This window comes from Petaurus breviceps, unplaced genomic scaffold (assembly GCF_028583685.1).
Source record: "Petaurus breviceps papuanus isolate PSGF00001 unplaced genomic scaffold, PetGlider_PUasm1.0 225, whole genome shotgun sequence".
Classification (NCBI taxonomy): domain Eukaryota; kingdom Metazoa; phylum Chordata; class Mammalia; order Diprotodontia; family Petauridae; genus Petaurus; species Petaurus breviceps.
Window position 1 is genome coordinate 4,369,295 of NW_027185889.1, and position 7,609 is coordinate 4,376,903.

The 7,609-nt window shown below is 39.8% G+C and overlaps 1 pseudogene; it reads right to left on the reverse strand.

The window, feature by feature from the left end:
• Positions 1–328: 328 nt before the first annotated feature.
• Positions 329–1,082, reverse strand: LOC138166601 (cell cycle regulator of non-homologous end joining pseudogene; annotated as a pseudogene).
• Positions 1,083–7,609: the final 6,527 nt, after the last annotated feature.

Sequence of the window (7,609 nt, forward strand, 5' to 3'; positions counted from 1 at the left end):
AATATGGACTTTTCAGCATAGATATCTGTCTCCTTCCTCATTGTCCATTATAAATTGCTTTTCTGGTACACATTAATTAGTCTTATATGCATTTAGTGCAAGTCAGTTTTTCCCAGAATGTGATTATCTTCTAGATAAGCTGACCACAGAGTTTCCACAACCACAGACTTAATCTTAAGATTCTTTACACTGAAGTAGAGCTACCCCATAATAATTGTGAGGACTTTCCTGGTCACAGACTTAACTGATCACTACTACACCATCAATTCAATACCAGTTTAGACTGCCATGGTTTCACTGCCCAGGGTTAAAGCTCTGGAATGCAGTAGCCTCACCCCAAGTATGCATGGGAAACATGGGGCACAGCACTGCATTCCCTGCTAGTTAGACTTAGAAACTAGGGACAAGGAAGCACCCCAACATACACAAAGCAAAACGTTCTCTGAATTCTTCATCTTCTCAACTGAAAAATATTTCCCTCACATATTTTGATGCATCCTCATCCTCTATCTTCTGAGTTCTTCTTGTGGCCAGAGGCAGAACATGCTTGTTTGCTTGAGGGACTTATCTGAGGGGCATCATTCACCTCCTCCTCTCCATCACTACAGCTCTCAGAAGCCCAGGGAGGCTTGGGCTGTGTAGTTTCAGCCTTATCAGTTCCCAGCAACCATGTGTGCTCCAAAGGCTTTTCCTGTTTATGGCACTCAACCAGGATACCCAGAGCAACATCCGCCAACTCGGCTTCATTCATGAGGTATACAGTTGGTAGAGGGGGAAAGCTTGATGATGCATCTGCTGACTACACTGTGGTTTTTCTCCTCTTATCTGGCCTCCATGTTGGCAATGTTTTCCTCACAGCCACCTGGGTTGTCATCCACAGAGGAAGGTCCCTCTTTTTACTCTCGGGCTGTGCATTTGCCATCTGTCCACAGATTCCCGGGCAGAGTGCTCAGGAGCTATGCAGTGTCACAGATGAAGGTATTGCCCACTAATGGCCTTCCATCAAGGGTTTCGGGCCCCCGCGCAGTTCCGTGCCTTCTCCATGTCCAGGCTCCAGGTGCCGGCTCTGCCCCAACGGGCGAGCGGCCAGTTAGTCTGTTTTTTAAAGTGTGATTTTCCTCAGTCAGGCTTTTGACTCTCATTTCATAATTTTCTTGCATCGTTCTCATTTCTCTTCCCAATTTTTCCTCCACTTCTCTTATCTGCTTCTTAAGGTTCTCTATGACTTGTAACCAGCTCTTATTTTCCTTTGAAGCTTTTGGTGCAGGAGTTCTGACTTCACTGTCTTCATCCTGTTCCATGCTTTGATCTTTCTTGTCCTCAAAATAGGAACTTAATGTTGGAATCTTCTGTTTGCTTTGTTTCCTTTACTTGGTCATGTCGCCCCTCAGTCACTTGACCCCTGAGCTTTTTGCCACAGCAGGAATCTGCCACCTGACAGGGGAGATTTCATCCCAAATGCTGGGGTTTTCTCAGCTGCCAGAGGTAGTAGATGGGTGCCCTCTCTGAGGCCTCCACATGCTTTGGCAAGATGGACACACACCCCAGGACCTCCACCTTAGACTGCAATCCAAATCCAAACAGGTTAAAGCAAGAGTGAATACCCCTCAGACTGGTTACTTGGTCCCCCTACTCTGCAGGCCAGGAGCTGAAGCTGCCATGGCACTGGCTGGCTGCGCTGGGGTCTCAGTGGCTTCTGGCCTGATACACTCCCACTTACTGGATCCCAGATTCCAGACTGTACTAACCTATCACTTTGTTCTTAGTATCTATGTATTGATAATTCTGGAAATGGCCACAGCTGCTATTGATCTGGAGTCCCTCCAGCATTGGCTGGTCAGACACCTTGGGGCTAAAACCTCTGAAGAGGGCCTGGGCTCAGCTCCCAAAGTGCTGAGCTGGCCAATTCCTGCCGGCCTGCCAGTCTCTTCTCATCGGGAGGTTAGCTTCTCTGTGTCATTTTGTGGGTTCTGCAGCTCCAAAGTTTGTTCAGAGTCCCCTTTTTACATTGATTGGGGAGGGTGGAAGCCGCAGCTGCTCAAAGGTCCTGCTTCTACTCCTCCATCTTGACTCCTCCCTGTATCTTAGCTTTCTTATCTGTAAAATGAGAGGGTTGAGTTAAACTTCTGAAATTTTTTTACAATTATAGAGTAAATATAAGCAGAGTAGAATAATCCCATTGTAGGCACAGGGATCATAAAATCTTAAAATCATAGTTAAGGCCAGAAGGAAAGGATATTAGAGACCATATAGCTCAATGTCATGTGATAATGTAGCCATAAGAATTGAAGCTGAGAGTGACCCAAGAGGCAATGCAGAGACCCAAGAGAAGTTGAATGAAGCATATTATTTGATAGAGGTATAATTGAAAAAAAAAAGATGAGTTAGGCATTTGGAGAGAGTCATGTGGACTGATGAACAGCTTGAGGATTTCACTGGACACCCACTGAACCCCTCATGGAAGAGTTATGGAGAGGACATAGACCAGAATCACCCTGTATTATTTAAAAAAAAAAATTTTTTTTAAGCAGTCGGGGTTAAGTAACTTGCTCAAGGTTACACGGCCAGTTGTTTCTGGGTGTGGTGCTAAGTGTCTGAGCCCAGATTCCATCCCCAGGTCATCCCAACACTGGAGCCAGTGCTCTTACTCGCTGAGCCACCTGGCCGCCCCTGCCCTGTATTATTTTTTATCTGCATCAATGGAAGGAGTGTACAAATCATATTAGTGAAAATCCAGCTGCCCATAGACTGAAGTTAAATTATACTAAGTCTATAGAACTCTGTAACTTAAATAAACAGGACTTAATTTGAGATGTGTAGGAGCTTGAATTTAATGCCTGTACATCACATATCAGGCTAGAAAACCTGGAAATAAGAAATTTGTCTCTCTTTGTGAAGTCTTCTGATGTAATACTTTTACCTACCTCCAGTAACATCTTATGCATATGTCCCATAGGGGGCAATCAGAGAATAATAAAATGATTTCCTTGCTGAGGAGAGGGTTCAGTTGAAATAAGACAGCATAACTTAGTATTACATCCACTCTGAATTCTTGCATGACATTCTTCAGCTTCTTCTACCAGCATATGAGTGGTTGGGGTAGAGAAGGAAGTGACAGGCAAAAAGACAAGGGGTCAGGGGATTTAAAAAAAAAGAATAATATAAATAGTGAAAAGTATACATATACAGAGGATAATATACCTATACACATATATACATATGCATACATGCATCTATGTATACATTTGTGTATACAGACATTGTTACAGTATTTTTGATCCAGAATATTTATATAATGTATATGTGTGTGTGTATAGAGAGAGAAGTTCCTATAAACTTGGTAATGCTTTTAAATTAATTTGAATTTTATTAACCACATCATCCTTTACATTTGAAAAATAATATCTCTGGCAGCTAGGTGGCACAGTGAATAGAGCACCAGCCCTGGAGTCAGGAAGACCCAAGTTCAAATCAGGCCTTAGACAATTGACACACTTACTAGACGTGTGACTTTGGACAAGTCACTTAACCCCAACTGCCCTCCAAAAAGAAAAAAAAGAGAGTGAGAGAGAATACAAAAACATTTATGGGGCAGCCAGGTAGCACAGCAAGTAAAAGCACCGGCTCCAGTGTCAGGATGACCTGGGGATGGAATCTGGGCTCAGACACTTAGCACCACACCCAGAAATAACTGGCCATGTAACCTTGAGCAAGTTACTTAACCCCAATTGCTCAAAAAAAGAAAAAAAGAAAAAGAATATCTCTGGCAAGAAGATACTCAATTGGCTGAAGTTATATTTCTTTATTTATAGATTTATATAGGGACTCTTAGACCACTCACCAAACAAACAAAAGCTTGCCCTAGGAGTCTTGTTTCACAGTATGATAGACTTGAAAAAACACTTCATTTAGTAAAAGATTTGGGCTTCAATCTTGACTCGGCTACTTACTTTCTGGCTTTGGGAAAGTTGTTTTTTCTCTCTTGGTCTCAGTTTCCCTATTTATAAAAATTATAATTTTTTTGGGTAAAAATTTATTTAAATTTATAAAATTAAACATTTGAACATGATGATTTCTAAGGTCCTCACCTACTCTAAGTAAATGTTTTGATTTTAGCCAGGAAATAAACACTTTGAAAGCAGGGCCTGTCTCTTTTCTTTTAAATTTGGCATTACCCAGTCCTTAACACAGTGCCTGATAACATCCTAGGTGTTTCATAAATGTTTGTTGACTGGTTGAAGGGTTACAATTTTTATTTTGTGGGAAATGCATCAATCCAATTAATTTCTAACTCTGCCCACTAGATGGAGCTGTCTGTTAGAAAGTTATTTAATCTGTGAGCATTTTCATTAAGGGGGAAAACCTTTTTATTATGTATCTCTGGAACTATGAAAGAACAAAAATTAAAATTAAAAAATAGGCATAGAAAATGCATGAATAAGTTTTCTGTGTTTGGATGTGTAGTTCAATTAACCTTTCTGTAGAGTTGGGTAATATACAACAAAAATGTCACTACCAACAATACCAGGACAGACGCTTTTTTAAAAAAAATGAATGATGGGCCTAGAAATGTGGGGTTCCTCCTCAAAATGCAGCTTGACAACTCCCAGGCTCCCACTGCACATCCATATTCTAGAGTACACAAATAACACTGTCAGGGGGTGTCCAGAGCATATAATTTTAATTCTCTCCTCTATTAATTCTGAGATTCTTGGCAGACTGCTGCAAACATGCCACAACACACTCTGAAGTGCTACTAATTGCAATGACAGGACTTTGGAACTCAACAGAGGCTTTTTCTATAGATCTGGGCCAGGGACATAATCTGGTATGACATACAACTATCATCAGCAGTGAAATATGTTTCTCAGGATCTGGACATTCTTGGGCAGAATTAACCCTTTGATCTTGATGTTTCCACAGTTACCTGCAGCTATTATCTTTATTTTACAGACAACCAAAATTATCAGATAATACCTTAACTGGAAGTGAATTATAGCAAGCTCATGTGATGAATGTCAGAAGATAAATGGGGATGTCAGGACAGTGCCAGTCAAATTCATAGACTCACACTATCTTATAGCTGGTGTAGGTACACCTTCCACCCTCCACTAGTTTCCCAGCAGAAATTCATGCAACCTCTGCTTGAAACTTAAAATGACGGAGAGTTTACTATTGCAAAGGATGACACATTTGATTTTTGGATAACTGATATCTAAAGCAATTCAGTCTCCCTATATCCTTCTGTGCATTGGTATCTTTACTATACTCCAGAGGTAGCCGGCATAAACCCTATTTCCTATTTTCATGCCTTTGCACAATCTATGATCCCCTTTCCTGGAATACTTTCTTTCACTCTTCACCTTTACCTCTTGAAGTTCCTAGCTTCTCTCCTTAAGGTACAACTCAGATGCTACATCCTATGAAAACTTTTCTGATCCCAGAAGTTATTAATGACCCTGAACAAACTCCTTAGCCTCTGAGAATTTTAGACAATTTTCTAAGATTGTAGGTTGTAGAAAAGGTAGAAGAAAGGGTAGAGTCACATAGCACATTAGTGGCAATATTAGGATTAGGCCTGTTTTCCTTCATTTCAATCCAGTGATCTTTCCACACTACCTTGCTGATTCCCATTTTAGGTCCCTTCAGCTATTCCTCTGGAATCTTAGCTTCAAATCTTCTCTCCAGGTTGCCATAATCTGAACATTCTCTTGTTTGTCAATATCCTCAAAGTGGGAAACCAAGAACTCAACACAGTTTTGATGAGAGTCTAACCACTGAAGTGAATTTTATCCTATAATATAGTATTATACATGCTCAGAAATAGGTCCATCCAATAGTATTGGACAGATAACTTCATTAATTCATTTTGTCTTTCAATTCACTTATTTCATTTAGTCATTCATTGAATCATAGATTAGTCATGGAAGGAACCTTAGAAGCCACAGTATCAAAGATTTTAAAATCGCTTAGCCTCACTAAGCCTCAATTTATACATATATAAAATGGAATTTTTTTACTAGTTGGTCTAAAAATCTCCTCTAGGTTAGAAATAATGGATTGTGCAAAATGGAGATCAAATAAGTTAAATGACTTGCCCAAAGTCATTCAAATAGTTCTAGATAGCAGAACTAATATAAATACTGAGATTTTCTAAATCTATCAACCTTTCTATCATGATATATTTTATGGGCCAGAAAGATAAATTTCATTTATTTGATAAATTTTCTTAAAGCAAAATCTGTACATCATATTTGGGGGTAATGGAAACATTAGGAGGATTTACTAGGAACTATAAGAGTCAAGCTGGTATGGTGGCTTACTCATATAATCTTTACTACTAGGGATGCTAAAGATGAAGATCCCTTGAATTAGGGAGTTCTGAGCTCCAATGGGCTTAGCTGGTCTGGTGTCCACACTACCTTTGACATTAATTTGGTGAGATCCAAGGGGAGCCACCAGGTTGCCTAAAGAGAGATAAAATGGTCTATGTGGGGAATGGAGCAAGTGAAAATTCCCATGTTGGTCAGTAGTGGGACTGGATTGGTGAGTAGCCCCTGTACTTCCAACCTAGGTGAGATAGGAAGATCTACTCTTTAATAATAATAGCGATAAAATGATAAGAAGTCACATGGTGGAATGAACTGGATCTAGAGTGAGAGGATGTAGGTTCAAATTCTACCTCTGATGTTTGCTACTTGTGTGACTTTGAACAAATCACTTTACCTGAAAAGGCCTCAGTTTTCTTATCTCTAAAATGAATGCATTGGAATATATAGTTTTCTTCCATCTCCATTTTTATGATCCTATGAGCCTATGAAAGTATTCAATACTTTAAATCTGTTGGAGAAATGTTTTTTCTGTCTTTTCTGTGGTCCTTATTTCATGCTCTTACTTGAATGAGTGTCAGAAATAAAGTAAAGTCTGTGACCTTATGGACTTCAAAAGGTAGGGAGAGACATCAGAGAGACAGTGGCTGAGCCCAGGATATGGGTAGTTCTGAGGAATAATCTGAATGACTCACTCAAGCAGTGGTTAAACCACTCATTTAAGACTTTGCATATTCCAAGCAAGGAACAACTTGCCCATCAGCTATACCACATTTGGAAGTCAACATGGTGGGAAGAAAGGAGATTGGCAGCAATTGATTGATATTGAGGAGAAAGCAAATGGTGATAACAATATTGTGGTGTTAATTATTGGTTAGATATATTCAGGGTATATTAATTGATGATGATACTGGAGGGAACACACATAAAGGGGCGATTGAATTGATAGCTTTGCAAGAACCTGGCTACCCCTCAGGGGATCCCTAGAATCATGAGGTATTGACACAGCCAGTTGAATTCTGGGTTTCAGATCCATACCTATTTCAGTTGGGAGAGTAAATTCAAAACTTATAAGCATTATAATAGTATTTATTCTCTTTATATTTACTCTGCATATACTTATGGAAATAAATGCTAATAGTCTCTTTCTGCAGAATAAAACTACTTGTGAGTGGGCATTGTTTCATGGTTTGCACTTGTCTCCTCAGGGCCCAGTATAGGATTCTGGGAAATAGTAGGCACAAAATAAATGCTTGTTGATTGAATGACTTATTATAGTA